At 36.8% G+C, this 24,791-nt stretch overlaps 1 pseudogene; it reads right to left on the bottom strand.

The window, feature by feature from the left end:
• The window catches only part of LOC138164745 (cytochrome P450 2J2-like), a 46,973-nt pseudogene that overhangs the window by 3,936 nt on the left and 18,246 nt on the right, over nucleotides 1-24,791 (bottom strand).

The following is a 24,791-nucleotide window of genomic DNA, read 5'->3' as shown; positions in this document are numbered from 1 at the left end:
GCAATGGTCCAGGTGACAGATGATGAAAAGCAGGCCCCATAGGGATGATCATACTTTAGAAACCGTAAAGCACTATATAAATCACATATAATTTTAGTAAAATTTGAATATATTTTAAAGTTGTAAATAATGTAAATTTTATTAATAATAAATTAAATTAAAATTTATTAAGTTTTGAATGATTTATTTTTTTATAATTTTAAAAATAAATTATTATTATGTAAGTTTGTAAGTGAGAGAAATAAACAGGATTTGACACCTCAGGAGGTATCTAGTACAACTTCTGAAGGAAAGACTTCCCCAAATGACATGCTTGTCAAGTGACCATGCCACTTCTAAGAAGGGTGAATGAGTTCTCCCACCTTCTTAGGACACTGTGGTTACCATCTCCTTACCTTTGCAAAGAGTGTTTCCTTAGAATAGTTGGCACCTTCTCCTCCCTCCTGCCCATTAAAACCCCCAACATCCTTCAAGGCTCAGTTCAGAAACTGTCTCCAGTTATAAAGACTTTCTTCTTACTGAAAATTCTTTGTATTTATTTAGCTTAAGAATATCATATATTTGTGGTGGCCAGGTGGCTCAGCAAGTAAGAGCACCGGCTCCAGTGTTGGGATGACCTGGGGATCAAATCCGGGCTCAGATACTTAGCACCACACACAGAAATAACTGGCTGTGTAACCTTGAGCAAGTTACTTAACCCCGATTGCTTTAAAAAAAAAAAGAATATCATATATTTGAGGGTATATGGTACTTCCAGGACACCACTCCAAGCCCCTCACTTATTACACTTGAAAAACCATGCTCTGGGGAAGCCAGGTAGCACAGAGTAAGAGCACCAGCTCCAGGGTTGGGATGACCTTCTGGGCTCAGATACTCAGCAGCCCACCCAGAAATAACTGGACATGTAACCTTGAGCAAGTTACTTAACCCCGATTGCTTTAAAAAAAAAAAAAAGAAAGAAAAAAAAGGAAAACCATGCTCTGAGAGGGTCAGAGTCAATCCAAGTCACACAACTTAGAAGAGAAACAAAACAAAGTTCCTCAGGCTCTGAATTCCTGAGATTTTTTGGTCAGGGCTTCAGAGGTGGGAGGAAACTTATTGCCCATATAGTCCAATTCATTCATTTTATACATGAGGAAACTGAGGTCCAGAATATTTAAGTAAGTTTGAGCAAGGATACCCAGGGAGGGAGTACCAGAGCTTGTGGGCACTGGGTAGGACCTGGGGAAATTCTGGGGTTCTTGCAAAAGGCTTGTAAAACCATCAGGCAAAACCAGACCCAAGGATAACCATTCTCATTTCAATCACATTGTTATCTAAAGGTCTGGTATTTTAAATTTTGTTGTGATGTATTTTCCCAGTCAGTGAGTCTTACTAGCATATGTACCATCACATCTTGTGGGTTTCAGGAAGTAGAGTCTGCAAAGTTTTTAATGTTCAAAAGGTTGATGCCTCCTGGACTAGGGCCCCCTCCCTGAGTGTGGCTCACCTATTGAGAAAGGCAGGAAGCTCTCTCTTTTCTTAAATTGTCCGTTCTCCAGAAAATGTTCTGGGTTAAAGGTTTATGGGGTAGCCCACTCCTTGGGATCTCTGTGCAAGGCAGTCAAGTTAGTCATTAGCAAGGTACCCTGGAAAAAAGAGGAAAAAAATAAATCCAAAGAACTTCGAGGTGGTGGGGGCCTAGCCCATCCTCTCATATTACAGAAGAGGGAACTGAAGGCTAGAGAGGGCAAAGAATTACTCAGGGCCATAAAGATGTTTAGTGACCAGGCCTGTTGAACTCAAGACATCATAGAGCATGGGCTCCCAATGTTTTTGAGGTCATATACCTCTTTGGAAGGCTGGCAAATCCTTTGATATCCTTCTCAGAACCACTTTATATAAATGAACAAAATAAAATGTATAGGATTATAAAGGAAACTAACTACTTAGAAATACAACCATAACAATCTAAATGAAACAAAATAAAAAAAGAAGATGGAGCTCATCAACCCCATTATGGATTCTGACATTAGAGGGTCACAAATTTAGAACTGGAAGGGATTGTAGAGGTCATCTGGTCCATACCTCTCATTTTAGAGACGATTAAACTAAAACAAGGAATGTCAGAGTCACTCAAGGTCACACAGGTAGTGTGAGAAGGGGCAGATGAGCACAAATTGGCCTTATTCTAAACTGCCACTTTTAGCCAAGATCGACATCCAACAACACTGGGCAATATTTCTTCCATTTGTCTCCACCCCATCTGGGTTCAATCCTACCTAATGCCTACTTATTAATTAGGTGTGAAATGAGTAAGCTTCCCAGATATCAATTTGCCTTAAATTAATAAATTCCTTTAGATGTCTTGTAGGAAATGATGGTTAGAAATATCAAATCACATGAAAGACTGATGAAATTGGAGATAAGGGAGCCAATTCAAAATCTTTGATACTAGTTGGTTAAAATATAGGATTATCGATTTAGGGTGAGAAGTCTTTTCATTTTTATAGATAAAGAAACTAAGACTGACAGAATGAAGTGATTTGTCCTGAATTAAACAGCAAGTATCTGAGGGTGGATTTGAACCCAAACTTTCTGATTCCAGTTTCAGGGCAATATCACCTAGGCTTTGTTGGGTTGTAACCTCCAACTTCCTTGTGTCTAACTCTAAACACACACTTGCATGTATTTAAATAACCAGCCTGATCTCTCAAGAGCCAAGATGCAGAGTAAACCATAAGAACTCTCATCCTTCCCTTGTTGACCTTGAAAAATGCAGAGAATATTGCTCCAGGAAAATTCCTGGAATAGTGGAACCAGCAGAAGTGGTACAGCAATCTTTTAGCTTGTGAGACTAGGAAGATTTATGGGAAGGGTCCCTCTTACTGTGGATGAAGGAGTCCAGGGCAGGATAGGAGTCATTCCAGAAAGTGCCACCTCAATAAACCAGAGGGAGATCCTGAGATCTGGTGGGGTGGAGCCAGCAAGCACCAAAAACTTGACCCCAGATGTGTCTTCTCATAGCCAGGGGAATCAACAGATAACAGTGTGGAGAGGCATTCACAAGTGACTGAGCCTGCTTGTGCTTTAGTGAAGCCTTAGGATAGGTGGAGACCTCCAGCAACCAGGCCACCCCTCCCCCACACCTCATTCAGAAAGACATCACCTGGCCTTGGCCTCAACACACACTAGCCAGCTCCAGCTCAGCACCAGGTTAGCCACAACACTTTATAGCTTTTAACTGGCAGAATGAGAGGCCACAACACAGAAAGCAAGTAACGAGGCCCCTAGATCCCAGAACAAGAAGTGTGGGACAGAGCTCCCTGTGCCTCAGAAGCAGTGATTCACTCTAAAAGTCAGGAAATAGGCAATCACAATGGGCAAATGGCAAAATGGAAAAAACAAAACAAAGACCATAGAATCTTGCTATGGAGATAGGAAAAATCAAAATACCCATTCAGAAGAGGACAGCATTGACACTATACTGACATCTGAAACCTCAAAAGGGAATATGAGCTGGTGTCAAGCCCAAAAAGCATGCTTGGAGAGTTCAAGAATTATTTTAAAAGGCAAATTAGAAAGGTAGAAGAATAATCGATCAAATATTTTATAAATACAATTGAGAAACTGGGGAAAAAAAATCACTGGAAAGTACACCTCCTTAAAAAGTAAAATTGGCCAAATGGATAAGGAGGTACAGAACCTTCCTGGAGAAAATAAATTTTTAAAAGGAAATATTGCCCAAATGGAAAAGGAGATACAAAAGTTAACTTTAGAAAACAATTCATTAAAAATTAGAATTGGACAAGTAGTAGCTAATGACTCTGTGAGGGATCAAGAATCAGTCAAACCAAATCTGAAGAATGAAAAAAATAGAAGAAAATGTAAAATATCACATTGGAAGAACAACTGAACTGGAAAATAAATCCAGGAGAGATAATCTAAGAATTATTGGTCTACCAGAAAGCCATGATGAAAAAAAGAGCTTGGACAGTATCTCACAAGAAATCATCAAGGGAAATTGCCTTGAGGTCCTAGAACCAGAGGGTAAAATTGTCATTGAAAAAATCCACCAATGACCTCCTGAAAGATATTCTGAAATGAATACACCAAGAAATATAGCCAAATTCCAGGATTTTCAATTTGAGAAGAAAATACTGCAAGCAGTCAGAAACAGTTCAAATATCATGGAACTACAGTCAGAATTACACCGGACCTTGCAGCTTCTACATTAAAAGATCAGAGGGACTGGAATATATTTTGTAAGACAAAAGAACTAGGACTACAACCAAGGATCAACTACTCAGCAAAACTGAGCATAATCTTTTAGGCGAGGAGATGAACATTCAATAAAATAAGGAACTTCTAGACCTCCCTGATGAAAGGGCCAGAGGTCAATGGAAAATTTGATATTTAAATACAAGACTCAAGAGAGACATAAAAAGGTAAATAGGAAAAAAAGAAAAAAAATCTTGTTATTCAATAAGAGAAAACTGTTTACATCCCTACATGGGAGGATACTTGTTAATCTTGAGAATTTTATACATAGATAGAAGATATGGGTATAAGTTAACTGATGTGATTAAAAAAAAAACCTAAATAAGTGGTGGAAAGGGACTGTAATGGGAGAAGAGGCAATGAGGAGGCAGAAAATGGTAAATTACATCATGGAAGAGGCACAAAACATTATAGTAGAGGGAAAGATGGTAAGGAGATAAGCATTATTTGAGCTTTACTTTCATTGGATTTAGCTCAAGGAGGGAATAACATACTCAGTTAAGTATAGGAATTTAACTTGCCCTATAGGCAGTAGGAAGGTAAAGGAGAAATAAAAGGGATGGGGTGGTTAGAAGGGAGGGAAAAATAGTAAGAGAAAAGGGACAGAAAAGGGAGTGGAGCTGATACAAGGGAGGGAAAACTGAGGGAGGCAGTAGTCAAAACCAAAATTCTTTTGGGGATGGGAAGGAAGAATGGAGAAATAAAAGCATAAATGGGGAGGAGTAGAGAATGGAGGGAAAGACATACATAGTGATCATAACTGTCAATGTGAATGGGATAAACTCTCTTATAAAATGGAGGCAGATAGCAAAATGTATTAAAAACCATAATTCTACAATATGGTGTTTACAAGAAACACTTTGAAGCAGGAGGATACATGAGGTTAAGGTAAAAGGCTAGAGTAGAATATATTATACTTTTCAGCTAAAGTTAAAAAAAAGCAGGGGTAGCAATCCTAATCTCAGAAAAAAAACAAAAGCAGATAGATCTAATCAAAAGAAATAAGGAAGGAAACTATATCCTGCTCAAAGGCACCATAGACAATGAAGTAATATCATTACTAAACATATATGCACTAAATGGTATAGCATTCAAATTCATAGAGAAAAAGTTAAAGGAGTTACAGGAAGACATAGAGGGTAAAACTATACTTCTGGGGGACCTCAACCTCCTCCTCTCTGAACTTGATCGATCTAACTTCACAATAAGCCAGAAAGGAGTTAAAGAGGTGAAGACAAGTTTAGAAAAGATAGATATGGTAGGTGTCTGGAGGAAATTGGATGGAGATAAAAAGGAATAGACCTTTTTCTCAATGGTACATGGCACATACACAAAAAATGACCATGTACTAGGGCATAAAAAACTCACAATTCAGTGAAGAAAGGAAGAAATATTAAACACATGCTTTTCAGATCATGGTACAATAAGCATTGTATGGAATAAAGGGCCATGGACTGATAGATTGAGAATAATTTGAAACTAGATAATCTAATCCTAAATAATGAGTGAGTCAAACAACAAATAATAGAAAAAAATTCATAACTTCATTTAAAAGGATGACAATAGTGAGACATGTCAAAACTTGTGGGATGCAGTGAAAGCAGTTCTTAGGGGAAACTTCATATCACTGAATGATCATATGAGTAAAATAGAGAAAGAGGAGATCAATGAATTGGGCATGCAACTAAAAAGGACAGAAAAAGAACAAATTGGTAATCCCCAATTAAATGCCAAATTAGAAATACTGAAAACCAAAGGAGAGAGTAATAAAATTGAAATTAAGAAAACTATTGACCTAATAAATAAAATTAACAGATGGTTTTATGAAAAAAAATAAAATTGATAAACCTCTGGACAATTTGATTAAAAAAAATAATTAAACCAAATTGCCAGTATGAAAAAATGTAAAGGGTGAATTCACCTCCAATGAAGAAGAAATTAAAACTATAATCAGGATTTTGTCCAATGGTATGCCCATAAATTTGACAATCTTGGGGAAATGGATGAATGTCTATAAAAATATAAACTGTTCAGATTAACAGAAGAGGAAGCAAAATGCTTAAATAACCCCATCTCAGAAAAAGAAATTGAACAAGTCATCAATGAATTCCCTTGGAAAAAATATCCAGGATGAATTTACATGCAAATTCTATCAAACATAAAAAAAAAAAACAATTAATTTCAACATTTCATAGACTATTTGGGAAAATTGACAAAGAAGAAATCCTACCAAATTCTTTTTATGATGCAAATATGGTATTAATAAGTAAATAAGAAAGAACTAAAAGAGAAAGAAAATTATATCTAAATTTTGCTAATGTATATAGATGCAAACATTTTTAAATAAAATATTAACAAAAAGATTGCAGCAACTTATCATGTGAATAACACATTTTGATCAGGCAGGATTTATGCCAGGAATGCAGGACTGTTTCAACATTATGAAAACTATCAGCATAATTTATCATATCAACAAAACTTACAGAAACCTTATGATTATCTCAATAGATGCAGAAAGAACTTTTGGAAACATACAACCCCCATTTCTAAGCATAGGAATAAATGGAGTTTTCATTAAAATGATAAGTATCATCTACCTAAAACCATCAGCAAGCATTATATGTAACAGGGATAAGTTACATGCATTTCCAATAAGATCTGGGGTGAAACAAGAAATGTCCATTATCACCACTGTTATACAATATGGTACTAGAAATGTTACTTTTAGCAACAAGAGAATAAAAAGAAATTGAAGGAATTAGAATAGGCAAAGAAGAAACTAAACTATCACTCTTTTCAGATAATATCATGATATACTTAGAGAATCCTAGAGAATCAAGTAAAAATCTTCTTGAAATTATAAATTACTAGCAAAGTTTCAGGATATAAAATAAACCCATATATATCATCTGCATTTTTATACATTACTAACTAGACCCAGCAACGAGAGATAGAAAGAGAAATTGCATTTAAAGTTACTGCAGACATTATAGAATATGTGGGAGTCTACCTACCAAAACAAACCCAGAGACTATATGAACACAATTACAAAACACTTTTAACACAAATTAAACCAGATCTAAATAATTGGAAAAACATGAGTTTCTCATGGGTAGGCCAAGCTAATATAATACAAATGATAATTCTACCTAAATTAATTTACTTATTCAGTGCCATACCAATCAAACTACAAAAATTATTTTTTGGAACAAGAAAAAAATAAAATCAAAATTCATCTGGAAAAACAAAAGGTCCAGAAGAGCAAGGTCTTTAATGAAAAGAAATGCTAGGGAATGTGGCCTAGTCACACAAGATCTTAAATTGTATTATAAAGCAGGAATAATTGAAACTACTTGGTACTGGATAAGAAATATAGGAGAGGTAGATCAACGAAATAGGTTAGGTCCACAAGACCAAGGAGTCAATGATTATAACAAGCTCCTGTCTGATAAACCCAAAGACCCCAGCTTCTGGGATAAGAAATTTCCATGTGACAAAAACTACTGGGAAAACTTGAAAATTGTTTGGCAGAAACTGGGCATAGATCACTATATACTAGAATAAATTTCAAGTGGGGTCATGATCTAGGTATAAACGCTGATACTAAAAACAAATTAGGGGAGCAAAGAATAGTTTATCTGTCATAATTATGGAGAATGGAGGAATTTATAACCAAACAAGAGAAAGAGAACATTATGAAATGCAAAATGGTTAATTTTTATTTCATTAAATAGAAAAATTTTTGCACAAACAAAACCAAAGCAACCAAGATTAGGAGGGAAGCAGAAAATTGGGAAAGAATTGTTACAACCAGTGTCTCTGATAAAGGCCTCGTTTCTTTTTTTTTTTTTACATTTTATAACTTTATTTAAATGAAATTCAATTTAGTTTTCATCCACATTGACTGTAAGCTTTTGAAAGTGGCTACAGACACATAAGTAACCAACATATACAGCTTGTTTGGTAAACCTTCATCCTCATTGCATTTCCTGGACAAATGCACTAGGATACAGTATGGGATATTCCTTATTCCTTTGGCCCAAACACCTTTATTGAGTCTGGCATCAAGGAGGGGGGAGGGCAGGGCAATTGGGGTTAAGTGATTTGTCCAAGGTCATATGGTTAGTAAGTGTTAAGGGTCTGAGGCTGGTTTGAACTCAGGTCCTTCTGACTCCAGGACTGGTGCTCTGTTCACTGCACCACCTAGCCCTGCCCCCCCCCCCCTCTCCCTTACAGGTCCCATTTCTAAAATGTATGGAGAACTGAGTCAAATTTACAAGAATACAAGTCATTCCCATTTGATAAATGGTAAAAGGATATGAACAGGCAGTTTTCAGAGGAAGAAATTAGAGCTATAATATTGATTAGAGAGATGCAAATCAAAATAACTCTGAGGTACCACATCACAGCTATCAGATTGACTAACACGTCAAAATAGGAAAATGATAAATGTTAGAGAAGATGTGGGAAAGTTGGAACACCAATTCACTATGGAGCTGTGAAATGATCCAACTATTCTGGAGAGCAATTTGGAACTGTGCCCAAATGATTATAAAAAATGTGCATACACTTTGACCCAAGAATACTGCTTCTGGGCTGTATCTCAAAGAGATCATAATAATTGGAGTGGGATCCACATGTATAAAAATATTTATAGCAGCTTTTTTTGTGGTGGCCAAGAAGTGAAAATTGAGGGCATGCCCATCAATTGGGAAATGGATAAACCAGTTGTGGTATATGAATGCAATGGAATGCTATTGTACTATAAGAATGATGATCAGGAAGACTTCAGAGAAACCTGGAAAGACTTATGTGAACTGATGGTAAGTGAGGGGAGCAGAACCAGGAGAACATTATAAACAGAATAGCCATAGTGTAGGAGGACTGATTTTTATAGACTTAGCCCTTCTCAGCAATGAAACACCTAAAACAATTCCAAAGAACATTTGATGGAAAATGCCAGCCACATTCAGAGAAAGAACTAAGGAGTCAGAATGCAGAATGAAGCAGACTATTTCCTTTTTTAAATTTTGTTTTGTTTTTCTTTTTCATGGCTTTTCCCATTTGTTATAATTCTTTCATGCAACATGACTGATATGAAAATGTGTTTAATAGGAATGTATGTGTAGAGACCATATCAGATTGCAAGCCATCTTGTGGAGGGAGGGGCAAGGGAAAGGGGGAAAATTAAAGACTTAAGGAAGTGAATGTTGAAAATAAAAAATAAATAATTAAATTAAAAAAAAAACATAACCCAGTTGATAAAGGGCTGTCCTCATGTGATGAACTCAGAGGGTTAGGCAAAGTTGGGGCAGAGGAGAGGGCAGTGAAGTAGGGATGCCCATTATTTTTTATATCCTGTTCATATACCTGAATGAATGTAGCCCTGTCCTGGGCCTGGATATCCTAGAACAAACATGACCTTCAAACTACATCTTGGGAGCAATCTCTCCTTCCTCAATGATGTTAGATTAAATCATTGTGTTAGAACTGGGAGGGACTTTGAGTTGATCCCCATGATCTTATACCACAAAGGGGTTAAGTGACTTGCTCTGGATTGTACCCCTCAGCATAGCAACCCTGGTTTTACAGACTCCAAGTCCAATAGTCTAACTCCTATTCCAACTTGTTTCCCTGCTTCCATATTTAGGCTGTTAACACTTAAACCCAACTCATTTCACTTGCCTAAAATGTTCCCTTTCTTCTTATCTCTCAGGACTTTTAAAATTCCATTCATCCATGCTTCAAAGCCAAGCTTACTCACCTCCTCTTCTATGAAGTGATCCTTGACTGCTTCATCCTATACTGAGATGTCCCTACTCCTGGCTTACACATCACCTATATTTGAGGCTAATTATTTTCATGACCGTGGGCAAGTCAATTCCCCTCTGCCTCCCTCTGTTTTCTCATCTGTAAAATGGGGGTGATAATAGCACCTCCCTCAAGCATTGTGAGGAACAAGTGAGATATTTATAAAGTGCTGTGTAAAACTTAATGTACAACCTAAATGGCAGCTATTTCTGGGCTCACTATTGTGCTCTATATTCCTCCCAGAGTCTTACACATTGTTATTAACTCAGCAGATGAAAAAGAAATGAAGCACAGTTCAGAAAACTTGACAGGTAAAGCTCAGCAGTGCTTAACTTGGCACATAGTAGGTGCTTAAGAATTGTTTGTTGCATAGAACTGTGAGATTGTTCTGAAGGAAATTTTTTGGAGTTAATGGAGCTCTAGGAAACTGGGAGTTGTTAAATAATTTGTTAAACATGATTTACATTTAGTCTCCAGGGCCTACAGTGACTTCCTTAAAAGGGGCTTCCTGGATTAAAGCCTGGGCTACAAGAAAGAGTGTTGCCTGAGTTGCCCTGGCCAGGTCCCAGGAGTGCAGTCTGGGGGGATGGGAGATGGAAATACCTCCTACAGAATTCTGTACTCAGCAACTGTCCAAATCTGTTTACCCCCTATGACTGAGAAACCATTACTCTCTGAGTACGTATGATTTGTTTTGGCCAGAAGAAGTGGTGGAAAGTCCATGCTAGATGTATTATGCTCATAGGATTCTAGAATCCAGAACAGTTGGAAGGACCATCTGGTCAAACCCTCTTATTTTTCAAATGAATAAACTAAGGCCTAGAGTTGTGTCACTCATAGGAACATCACACATAGGGAACCTAAGTAGACATAAGTAATTTAAACACAGGATTAAAACTAGACTTTAAACCTAGTTGCTCTGTCTCCAAATCCAGTGATTTTTTTTTCCTTATCCAATTGTTAGAATCGATGATTTTAAGATTCTAATCCAAAGTTTTTTCATATTTTTTATAGTGGAGTCCTTTGACAATCATATGGTGAAGCTTATGCTCCCTTTCTCAGAATAATTCTTTTTAAAGAATAAAATAACATGCGTAGGGTCACCAAAATATTACATAGAATTATATGGAAATAAATTATCGAAATAAATATTTTTTAAAGACTACCTTCATGCACCCTAGACCAATGCCTTTGTTCTATCATCTATGTTTTTGGTTTCACCTTCTTATTACCCCTCCCCCCCCCACTAGGGAAGATGGAAGCCATGGAGCCCCTTCAGGTCCATGGGAAGAAAAGTCATTTACCTTTGGCACATCATATCCAGCCACCTTGGTATCAACTGTGGCCACCCTGATCACATTGAAAGGAATGATATCACCCATTCGCTGAACTTCATGAACAGCTGCATTAGTATAAGGCAAAATCTCCTTATCAGCCATGGTGGGCTGCCTCGACTGGCCAATTACACTGTCTATCTCTGCTTGTATTTTTCCTGAAAAGAAAGAGAGTGTTTTGAGACCCAGATAATATCTCACATTTACAGTGACTGGAAGTTTGCAAACGATTTTATATGTATTACCTTATTTCATCCTCACAACAATGCCAGGGGGACAGTGCTATTATTATCACCATTTTATAGATGGAACTGAGGCAGAATTTAAGTGACTTGCTCAGAGCCAGGTAGCTTTGAAATCTAGCTAGATTTGAACTTGGCTTCCTTTCCTCTCCCACCTAATGTTCTTTGCTCATGTGGTAGAAGCATAGCTACACCTGTGATTGGTTGAAAGTTTGGCTAGATACTTCACCACAGGTGCCAATGTCTATAGCCTGGAAAAAGAGAAAACTTGAAAAGGGGAGGGAAAGCTGAAAGAAGGGTTGTGGTGAGAAGCAAAACACTGATGAGGAGGCACAGGGTGAAAGGAGAGAGAAATGTTTAAAATGGAGGAAATAGGATGGAGGGAAATGCCCTGTAGTCATAAGTGTGAATGTGAATGGGATGATCTCTCCCATAAAATGGAAGCAGATGGCTGAGAGGATTAAAATGAGAGTCCTACAATATGTTGTTTACAAGAACAAGCAGAGAGATACAGATTTTTTTCAAGTTTTTTTTTTCTTTTTGTTCTGATTCTTCTTTCACATCATGCCTAAAGTGGAAATATGTTTAACATCATTAGATGTACATAACTTATATCAGATTGCTTGCTATCTTGGGGAGGGGTGATGGAAAGGAGAAAGATTTGGAACTAAAATTCCTATAAGAATGAGTGCTGGAAGCTATTTTTATATTTAATTTGAAAATAGTACTACGAAGTATGAAAATAGTACTGTGAAGTGTGAAAACAAAGGAAGCAGACATATCCCCTGTTGATGAACTTCTCAAAGAGTTTATCCACAAAAGGGAGAACCAATATTTGACAACATTAATGGGGATGGATCGAGTGAATTTTTTCTAGATAGTGGGACACAGGTATATTTGTAGGCAGTAAGGAAGCAGCCAATTGACAAGGGGTGATTGGAGATAAAAGGCAGAGTGAGAAAGATAGAGATGCCAATTTGCTAAGGAATAGGAGATGCAATGGGCTTTTTGGTGTATCTAGAGAAGTTGACCTTGGCAAGATGAAATGTAACCTCTTCATGTGAGATAGGTGTGAAGGAGACAGTAGTGGCAGAAGGCATCTGAGTGATGTGAGATGTTGTCATTTGTCCTTTGTTCTTAAAAATGACCATGAGAGAGGGTGAAGCCAAGATGACTATGTAAAAGCAGGAACTTAGCTGAACTCCTGCTCCAATCACCTCAATTACCTGTAAAATATGACTCTAAACAAATTTTAGAGCTACAAAACCAATAATATAATAAAAAGAAACAAATCTCCAGCTGAAAGGCAGCCTGGCAGGCTGACAGGAAGAGTTTATCACACCAGACTGGGAAGCAAGCACAGTCCTGCATGAGCTGAGTGGTCACAGACCTGGGGAAGCCCTCACCAGCAGCACAGAATGTCCAGAGCAGACTTCAGGAGAGTGAATTACCAGCAGCTGTGGTGCTTTCCAGATTTTTCAACCCATAAATGCCAAAGATAAAGTAAAAGGACAGTAGGGAACTCTGTTGGAACTGGGTGAGAGAATAATATGTCTGTCTCCTTCCCCCAGGGTGAAAGGTGTCAGAGGTGCATGAGTGCAGTTGCTGTCACATGGCTTCCTCCTGAGCTCCTGGCCTACAGATTTTAGGGGTACCAAGCAATCATTCAGAGGATAATTGTTCTTTCTTTGACATACATGGATCTGGGTCACAATCTTGGGTCATGGTCGTAGAGTGTCTGGCCAGTTTGCTAGAGCTTGTGGTGGCTGTAGAGGGTGTGCCCTCCTCAGACCTCTGACAACTGCAAAAACCCCAGAAATTAGGGACACAGCTCTCTCCACTCTGAAAGCAGAATTCTACCATAGCAAAGAGCTCAAAAGTCAAGTAATTGGCTGACAAAATGAGCAAGCAGAGGAAGTTCAATCAGACCATAGAATCCTTTTTAGGAACAAAAAAGATCAAAATATGGAACCAGAAGAATTGAAAACTCCTGCATCAAAAGCTTCCAAGAAAAATAAGAATTGGTCACAGGTCATGGAGTAACTCAGTAAGGATTTTGAAAATCAAGTAAGAGAAGTGGAGGAAAAATTGGGAAAAGAAATTAGAATGATGCAAGAAAACCATGAAAAGCTAGTCAACAGCCTGCTAAAGGAGACCCCCACCCCCAAAATACTGAAGAAAATAACACCTTAAAATAGAATAACTCAAATGGCAAAAGAGACCCAAAAAGCCAATCAGGAGAAGAATGCCTTAAAAAGTCAAATATGCCAGATGGAAAAGGAATTTCAAAAACTCACTGAAGAAAATAATTCTTTCATAATTAGATTGGAGCAAATGAAAGCTAATGACTTTATGAGAAATCAAGATACTATAAAACATATCCAAAGAAATGAAAAAGTAGAAGACAATGTAAAATATCTCCTTGGAAAAACCACTGACCTGGGAAATCGATACAGGAGAGATAATTTAAAAATTATTGGACTACCTGAAAGCCATGATCAAAAAAAGAGCCTAGAAATCATCTTTCAAGAAATTCTCAAGTATAATTGCCCTGAAATTTTAGAACTAGACAACAAAATAGAAATTGAAAGAATTCACTGATCACATCTTGAAAAAGATCCCCAAGAGAAAACTCCTAAGAACATCATAGCCAGATTTCAGGGTTCCCACATCAAAGAGAAAATAATACAAGCTGTCAGGAAGAAACAATTTGAGTATTATGGAAACACAATCAGGATAAAACAAGATCTAGCAGCTTCTACATCAAGGGATTGAAGGGCTTTGAATTTGATATTCCGGAGATCCAAGATCACCTACCTAGCAAAACTGAGTATAAAGCTTCAGGGGACAATAAGGTCATTCAATGCAATAGAGGACTTTCAAGTATTCTTGATGAAAAAAACCAGAGCTGAGCAGAAAATTGACTTTCAGATACAAGAAGCAAGAGAAGCATGAGAAGGTAAACAGGGAAAAGAAATCATAAGGAACTTATTAAATTTGAACTATTTACATTCCTACATGGAAAATTATCTTTGTAACTCATGAGACTTTTCTCAGTATGAGGATAGTTGAAGGGAATATATATGTATATATACATATGTATGTATATATACATACATATAGGAGGGTATATGTGCGTATAGATACATATGTGAGTATATGTATATGAGTGTGCATGTATCAATAGACAGAGGGCATAGGATCAGTTGAATATGAAACAATGATATGTAAGCAATAAAATTCAGAGGTGAGAAAGGAATTTATTGGGATAAGGAGAAAGGGAGAGACAAATGGGGTAAATTATCTCATATAAAAGAGAGAAAGAAAATTGTTACAATGGAGGGGAAGAGCAGGAAGTTGCAAGGGAATGCATCAACCTCACTCTCATTGAATTTGGCTTAAGGAGGGAAAACATACACACTCAACTGGGTATGTTACACTACAGGAAAGTAGGGGGAAAAGGGATAAGAGGGGGGATGATAGAAGGGAAGGCAGATCGGAGGAAAAGGTAGTTAGAAGCAAAGACCTGAAAAAGGATAGTGTCAAAAGAGAAAATAGAATAAGTGAGGGGGGGATAGGATGGAGGGAAATACAGTTAGTCTTTCACAATATAACTACTATGGAAATGTTTTGTGTAACTACACATGTATAACCTATATTGAATTGCTTATCTTCCCAGTGGAGGCGGGTGAGGAGGGAAGAAGGAAAAATATCTGGAACTCAAAGTTTTAAATTGTTTTTTTCATGCAACTGGGAAATAAGGTACACAGGCACCAGGGGATAGAAATCCATATTGCCCTACTAGAAAGTTAGGGGTGGAGGATGGGAGAGAATATAAGAGAGAACAGATTGGCGAAGGGGTATTCAGTAGGCTCACTATTTTGGGGTGGGGGATAGGGGAAAGATGGGGAGAAAAATTTGTAACTCAAAATCTTGAAAACTAGAAATAAATAAATAAATTGAAAAAAACAACCAAACAAATCACAAAAAAAAGAAAATAGAATTAATGGGGGTAGGATAGGATGGAGGGCAATATAGTCTTTCACAATATAACTAGTATGGAAATATTTTGTGTAACTACACATGTACGACATATATTGAATTGCTTGTCTTCCTAGTGGGGGTGGGTGAGAAGGGAAGAAGGGGAAGAATCTGGAAATAAAAGTTTTAAAAACAAATGTTAAAAAATGTTCTTAACATGTAACTGGGAAATAAGATATACAGGCACTGGGGTATAGAAATCCATCTTGCTCTACTAGAAAGTTGGGGGGGGGAGGATATAAGAGAGAGCAGATTGGGGGAAAGGGTATTCAGTGGGCTTGCTATCTTGGGGTGGGGATAGGAGAAAGATGTGGAGAAAATTTGTAATTCAAAATCTTCTTGAAATGAATGTTGAAAACTAAGAATAATTAAATAAAAGATTAATTAAAAAAATGAAAATGACAATGACATCTGGAAGGTAATACCTTGGCTTGCAAGTGAATTGGATATAAGTGAGGGAGGGCTGTCCAAAGTCACCAGCCAAACTCTTTCCTCTGGAGTCATCTGGGTCCAGTGGCAAGATATAGATCAGTAAGACTGGAGATGGTTGCAGATGTAGTGGGAGATAGTGGCATTTTTTTGGGGGGGTTGTGAGATAAGAAGGGGAAAAGGGGGAGCTCATGGTGAATGTTCTCAAGATTTACAATAAAATGAACTGATGCAAAGTGAAGTGAGCAGAACCAGGAGAATGCTGCACACAGTAACAGCAATATTGTACTATGAAGAACTGTGAATGACTTAACTATTCTCAGCATTACAGTGATCCAGCACATTCCCAAAAGACAAATAATGAAGCATATTATCTGCCTCCAGAGAAAGAACTGATATTTTCTGAAGACACACTGAAGCATGTTATTCTTCACGTTCTTTACTTATTTTGTTCTTTGTGTTCTTGTACAAAATTACTAATATGGACATATTTCACATGAATGGACATGTATCACCTATGTCTTATTGCTGAACCATCTCAGAGAAGAAAAAAGGGAATGAGTAAGGGAGGAATAAAATTTGAAACTCAAACCTTTAAAAAAAGTTTAAAATTGTTTTAACATGTAATTGGACAGAAATGAAATATCATGTGTGTGTGTGTGTGTGTGTGTGTGTGTGTGTGTAATGATTTGCAACAATATGGGACAAGTTTCTCAGTTGAAAGTGTTGAAGGAGAGGGAGGCATTTTCCCATGAGAATGGATAAGAAGGCTTGGAAGAGCTGCTGCAGTGAATAGGAAATTAAGTTACTGGGGACATGTAAAAGGATTGCCTTGCAGTAAAAGTTATGAGATTATGTAAGATTAATTTGTAGTGGACCCTATCGGTATGATTTATAATTTTATTTACCTTCGTTTAATAGCACATGAGTGAGAGTGAAGGCCAGTGATAGTGGAAGTGAATCAAGCCTGAGGCTTGATAGGGCAAGACAGATGATCCCATAGTTGGGAAGCATTGATTGAACTGGTTCACCAAGGGATCAAGATGGAAAAAAGAAGTGTGGCTACTGTAAGGGTGATGAAATGGGAGGGAACTAAGGAATCAAGAGATTGGCAGTCAAGGAAGGCAGAATCAGAGGTGGAATATCAATAGATTAGGATCAGATGGAGATATTTCAAAATTTGTAAATTCATAAAGTGATATGTTTGGGGACATTGGCCAAATCAACCATTAAAAGTGGTTTATAACTATATTTCAATATATAATTAATACAATGTAACATAATATAACACAACATAACATAATACAATATAATTATATTGATATAAACATATATTAGAGTAACTATAACAAAGTTATAAGCTTAAAATTAAGAAATATGCACTATTTGTACTTGACCTGTGGTACAACATTCTGAGCTCATATTGGCCTTATCAACCATAGTCAGATGCATTTTAACTTTCTCTAATAGAGTGATGTCATTTTGGTTCTCTTTGAGAATGAAGGACAACAACCATTATTACTGAGTTAGTGCCTCTTGACTTGAAACACTAATGTGATTCTTAGCTCATTTCCCTTATTCTGCCATGGTCATTGTAGAAGTGGGAGCTGACTACAGAGGGCTGAGCATCATGTTGTATCATTCTTTTTGTCAAGAGATGCTATGGTCTTAGAATTCAGCAGCCAGTGTTGGCTTCATGGGATGACCTACTTGGTACTTAGCTAAGCTGGGCTTCAGCATATATGTCCCAACTGTTGGGACTATGCTCTGTGCCTTCAATTCAATTCAATAAACACTTATTAATAGCCTACTGTATAATAGATACTATGCTGAGACCTGGGGATAAAAGAGGGAAAAGAGGGTGTCCTCAAGGAATTTACCTTTCTTTTTTTTCATATATAGCAGCATTTTCACTTTGTCACACCGACTGAAACCTTAATTTATTGGATAAAATAGTGTCTTATTGTAGTCCAGTAATTAAATTTAGTTGAAGAAAACATTTAAGTTCCTCCTTTGAACCAGGTCCTATTCTGAGCATTTTATCAACATTAAATAAATAAAAATAAATGAAATAAAAAGCTGATCCTCATAACAACCCCATGAGGTAGGTGTTATCTTCTTCATTTTATAATTGAAGAGACTGAAGCAGGAAGAGTTGAAGTGACTTGCCCAGGATCACAGAGCTAAAATATCTCTGAGACCCAATTTGAACTTAAGTTTTCTTGACTGCAAACCCAGTACATTATCCACTGTTCCTGTGACACCTAGCTGCTTCTAAAAATATATACTTTTTAACTATGTAATTTATTTATTTTCAGTTTTCAACATTCATTTCCACAAGATTTTGAATTTCAAATTTTCTCCCCATCTCTCTCTTCCTGCCATTCCAGGATAGTGTGCACCTCAACCACTCCTTCCCCCTCCCTTCTATGAATCTGCCCTCATTTCTATCACCTCCCCCTTCTCTCATACCGCTCCCCTCTTTTTTCCTATAGTGCAAGACAGATTTCTATACCCCATTGTCTGTACATCTTATTTCACAGACACATGCAAAAACAATTTTAACATTCATTTTCAAAGCTCTGAGTTCCACATTCTCTCCCTTCCTCCCTCCTCACCCAGCTTCATTGAGAAAGCAAGCAATTTGATATAGTCATTCATGTGAATCCATGCAATATACTTCCATAACAGTCATGTTGCAAAAGACTAATCACATTTTCCTCTATCCTGTCAAGCCCTCAATTTATTCCATTCTCTCCCTTGACCTGTTCTTCCACACTAATGTTTGCTTCTGATTATGCCTTGCTCCAATCTGCTGCTCCTTCTATTATCCTCCCTCTCCTATCCCCTTCCCCTCTGCCATATATATATATATATATATATATATTCCCTTCAACTACTGAGAAAAGTTTCATCAGTTACAAGTATTGTTTTTCCATGTAGGAATGTTAATAGTTCAACTTTGATAAGTTCCTTATGATTTCTTTTCTGTTTACCTTCTCATGCTTTTCTTGCTTCTTGTATCTGAATGTCAGATTTTCTGTTCAACTCTATTTTTTTCAGCAAGGATTCTTGTTGTTGTTGCTGTTTGTTTGCTTTTCTTTTCTTTTTATTTTTTGGAGGGGCAATTGAAGTTAAATGACTTGCCTAAGGTTCCATGGCTAGTAAGTGTTAAGTGTCTAAGGCTGGATTTGAACTCAGGTCCTCCTGACTCCAGGGCTGGTGCTCTATTCACTGTGCCACCTAGCTACCCCTCATTTGCTTTTCTTTATGTTCATATTACTTAGCAATGTGTGTGGCCCATAGTAGGTATTTAATAAATACTGATAAATGCCTTGTCAAAAACTTCATGACTGGTTAGATGGGAAGTCTGAACTTCAGAAAATGAAATTCTGAATCTTGATTCCATTTCCTGTCACCCCCAGATCCTTGCAAGGAGGGATTGCATCATTCTTTGTAATTATGTCCCCAGTCTTTGGCACATAGTAGGCACATAATAAGTACTTGATTTCATTTCCATGAGACTAAATGTCTACTTAGAATGTTACTTTTGATATTGCCTCAGATAGGTAGAGGGATGTTCAGTTCAGAAAAGGAACGAAATGTGTCTACTATGGATTTCTAGAAGTAGTCATTGCTATGGATCTGAAAATCCATATTTGGTATTCTGATCTTTAGCTTAAGAAAGATATGAGACATATCACAGTATACGAGATAAGGAAATAGAGCTTTTGATTATACCTGGGCTTTCAGAACACGGAGCTCTTGAGAGAGTTGGCATCCTTGGAGATGGAGCCCTGGGTTATGAATCAGGATGACCCGCATTTAAATCCCATCTCAGAACCTTCCTACCTGTGTGACCCTAAGGAAATCATTTAATTTCTCTCAGTGTTGGTTTCCACATCTATAGAATGAGGGAATTGGACTTTATGGCTTCTAAGATACTTTCTGACTCTAAATCTAAAGACTTTATGGCTTCCAAGATACTTTCTGATTCTAAATCTAAAGACCTTGTATAATGAATTAAAAATGTATCCTTCACTTAAATATTTCTACTTTGAAATCTATGGGGATTTATCATATTTAATAGGATAGAAATACATTTTAAGATGTTTCTTTTTGTTATCACATACGTTTTTAATAAAAATAGTTATAGTGCTCTAAAATAATTAATAATTAAATAATATCTGGTATTTAAATAAAACTTCAAGGTTTACAAAGCAACTTATGCTTGCCAATTTATCTGATTCTCAGAACAACACTATGAGGTAAGGTCTATTAATATCCTCTTTTTTTACAGATGAGGACACAGAGGCTGAGAGAAGTTATGTGATTTGCTCAGGGTCACATGATTAGTAAATATTTCATGCAGGATTTGAACTTACAACGTCATGACTCCAAATTCTATACTCTTTCTAGTGCCCAAAGCAGTAAATGCCATAATATGGGGAGCTGAAAGTAATTTTGATATTATAAAGGGGTCTGCATGATTGTAAAAAATGATCATCTTTGCTCTATTCCAGCAAAAATGGAAAGAAGATGAAATCTGTCAAGTACAAGAAGTACTTGACAAACTTTCAAGACCTCTATAAATTGGGACCCTTTTGGGCAGAGTTCTACAGGGGTGTATAACCTGGTGCCATCACTGTACCTTGGATCTCTGGATAAAGGGCCATATACAGCAGTGCCCACCTCAGAGTGGTTGATGTTGTCTCTGTTCCAGCCAAGAAGAGGTCCAGGGTGCAGAAGACCAAGTTTTCTTCATTAAAACTATAATGGATGTCATCCTTAAATGACAAAAGCAAAAGTTAGTTGGTTAATCCAAAAAATAAGTATGACTCTCTCTAGGCATGAGGAGCTTCACCCTCATTGGAGCCTTGGAATGGTCAAAGTGATAGATGTTGGGCCTCCCTTTAACACCCCAAAATACAGTAACTCTTCCTAAGAATGAGAGCTCCTAGCTCTTTTTTCTTTGAAATATTCTTTTGTGAAATTATTTGTAAACAATTTTAACTTTTTTATATAAAATTTTGAATTACAAATTTTCTCTCTTCTTTCCACACCTCCCCCCTTAATAAGATGTTAAGCAATTTGATATAGGTTATATATGTGCATTCATGTAAAACATGTTTCAATAGCATTCATCTTGTGAAAGAAGAAATAGAGAAGCTTTAAAATCAAATGTTTAAAATATACATGCATATATATAATTAATATTATTTTACATGTAACTGGATAAATAACTGTAAATAAGATATACAGGCACTGGAGCATAGAGATCCACCATGCCCTACAGGAAAGTTGGAGGGGCTATGGAAGAAGATATGGGAAAGAGCAGATTGGAGGAGGGGATATCCAGTGGGATCACTATTTTGGAGTGGTTGATAGGGGGAAAAACAGGGAGAAAATTTGTAACTCAAAATCTTGTGGAAATGAATGTTGTAAACTAGAAGTTAATAAAGCATTACAAAAAAAAACCTAATAAAAAAAAGAAAGAAAAAAGATTTGCTTTTCTTCAACGAATAGAATTCTACTTTGGGGAAATAAGGCATATAATATAGGTATTAATATTTCACACAGAAAAGTATGGCAAAACTAGTGAAATAGCTTGTCTAAATTTGCTCAATGAATCACTAACATTGTCAAGTTTTAAAAGTGCTTCTTTTTGTTATTATTAAACTGAAGCCATAGGATCAAGAAGTATGGGTTTTATGGGTTAAGCATATGTAATTAAATTAATTAAATTTAAAAAAAAGAAAGAATAGAACAAAGTGAAGAAAACTATGAAATAAAAAGTGAAGATAGTCATATTTATCTGCATTAAAATTTCATCTGTTCTTTCTCCAGTTGTGAATAATATTTTCCATCATGAATTTTTTTGGACTTGTCTTGAGTCACTGCCTTGCTGAGAAGACCTAAGTTAATCATAGTTGATTACTGCATAGCATTGCTTATACTCTGTACAGTGTTTTTATAAGTTTGCTCATTTCACTTTGTATCAGTGCATATGAGTTTTTCCAGGCTTCTCTGAAATCCACCTGCTCATCCTTTCTCATAGCACAATAGTATTCCATTACATTAATATACCACAAATTGTTTAACCATTTTATGACTGAGGGGTATCCCCTCAATTTCCACAAAAGTGCTGCTATAAATATTTTTGTACATGTCTGTCCTTTTTAATTATTTTTATGATGTCTTTTGAACATAGAGCTTCTAGTATTATTGATGACTCAAAGGATATGCCAAGATTGATTGCCATTGGCCATAGTTATAAATTACTCTGTATAATGGCTGAATGAGTTCACAACTCAACTAATAATGCATTAATATCCTAATTTTCCTCCGTAGTCTATAGTATTCATCATTTGCCTTTTCTTTCATGTAAGCCATTTTGCTAGGTGCCTTGGAGTTGTTTTAATTTACATTTCTCTAAACGATAGTGATTTTGAGCATTTTTTTCATGTATCTATCCCCATTATAGATAATCAGTACTCTATTTATGTGCAACATAGTTGCCTAGAAAACTTTCCTTTAATTCTATGTTCATCCCTCACTTTTTTCATGATCTTATAATAGAGCACTAAATCAAAAGAGCTGAGTCTGTATCTCCATACTCCACGATTGATGGACAAATTCTTTAATCCCTTTTGGTTCACTTTCCTCATGTGTGGAATGGAGATGATTCCTGAACTAGATAACCCATGGCATTGGTTGGAGGGAACATAAAATCAACAAAATATTTTGTAAGCCTTGAAGTGACATATGCATCTAAGTCACAGTTTTATGGTCATTTCATAGTATTATTATATTTCTAGGAAAGAATAAATATTTTATCCCTTTGGGTCATTCTTTTCATAACAAGAAAACCAATAGTATCAAAATGCTTTACAATTTGTTAGCTATTTTCCCCATAATTCTGTGAAACAGGTAGTGTAAAAAATATTGTATTCATTTCTCAAATCAAGACACTGAGGTTTAAAGAAACAGTTTTTTCCCAAGTAAACTTGGATGATGAATTCAGTCTGGAATTCAAACACGGCCAGAATTCATGAAGTATATAGGACATAATCACAATTGGAAAGGAACTCCAATGTTGTCCAACTGAAATAGCAATGGGACCTATAAACCATATGGGAAAACTCATAGGACTACATATTGACTTGTATTTTCAATGTTCTAATGAAATTTTATTCATTTTGTTAAATATTTCTAAATTTTATATTTTAAAAATTTGATTCTACAGTACTTAGGAATGACAAGGGCTGCAATACTTCTCACAGTTTGACAGTTGCACAAATTCCCAAAGGTGGTTATATTTTGGTTACAAGATTGGTAATGTAATTTATTTTTGTGGTGTTTTGATGTTTGCAAAGAATATACTCACATAATTCTGAATAGGATAGGGGGTACATGGAATATTTTAATGTAATAGGTGAGAAAAGTGAGGTGCAGAGAGATGAAATCATAGGGCTGAAATACTAGGGCCAAGACTTAACTCCAATCAGAGTAGGTTCTAATGAAAATTACATTAGACATGGAGACTGTGATAGTAATGGAACATAAAGATCCCCCTGTATTGGCTTGGTTTTTCAAATTGATTGTGTTAAAACCCAGAGATTGTTAATCCCACCTGTGGGATGGACTTGTTGATGTGAAAAGAGAGTCCTGAACTGGGAGGAGCTGGTGACATAGATTTGGAGAGACAAGAGAGAGGCAGAAGAACTTTTTGGAAGCAGCACCTCATGGAGGCAGAGAGAGAGACTGAGAAGGATTGCTGGGGGACACTTTGAATCGCCCTGGACTTTTGAGACCTGCCCCCGGAGCTGCCAAGGACTGAGGAGACATAGCTGTTTTGCTGGTACTTTGTCTGTCTGTTTTGATGTTGTTTTGCCAGATTTGTCCACTGGTGAAAGACAGTCCTTTTGTTGAAGAAGTCCTGGAACCTGGCTGTTGGCTAAGAAGCCCTGAGACTGTCCTGCATACAGAGAGTGAATGCTGTCCACTGGTGAAGGACAGTGCTGTTGTTGCAGGGGTCTGGAGACTGTCCTGCAGACAGAGTGAATACTGTCCACTGGTGAAGGGCAGTGCTGTTGTTGCAGGGGTCTGGGAACCTTTCTGTTGGTTCAGAAGCCCTGAAGAAGGATTTCCTTGTTGTATGTTTACAGAAATCCTGGGAGAGGGCTTTGCTAATGTTTTCAGGGGTTCTAGGACTGTTCTACAGACAGAGGATGAATTAATGAAGAGACTGGCAATGTATCTTGTGGCCTTGCTAAGCTTTGTCTTCCCAAGAACAAAGATTGCTGAGAACTTGCCTCCTGTCAAGATGAAGAAAAGACCTCCATTTGGGTATTAAGTGCTGTGCTTAAACTTGATGTAACTCTGGGGTAGATTCAATTGTGATCCAGGGGTGGGGAACTTTTGACCTTTTTGTGTTTTATGGTTGAGCAAATGAATGTATTTTACTTAGATTGGAAACTAATCTCCATTTGAGAAGAGGGGCTTTTTGGTGGACTAAATGAAGGTACAGCCTAGGGGTGGAGTAGTATTTAGAACAGGGACTTTGTAATTGATTGAATGATTGGAAGGTCCTGGGGTGGGGTAGTACTTGGAGATTATTTAATCACACTTAGTAAATGCTGTATTTTGAATGATGTCATGTTTTGATCTTCTC

Source organism: Petaurus breviceps, unplaced genomic scaffold (genome assembly GCF_028583685.1).
Source record: "Petaurus breviceps papuanus isolate PSGF00001 unplaced genomic scaffold, PetGlider_PUasm1.0 207, whole genome shotgun sequence".
In the NCBI taxonomy this organism is placed as follows: Eukaryota; Metazoa; Chordata; class Mammalia; order Diprotodontia; family Petauridae; genus Petaurus; species Petaurus breviceps.
This window is presented reverse-complemented; position numbering and strand designations above follow the sequence as displayed.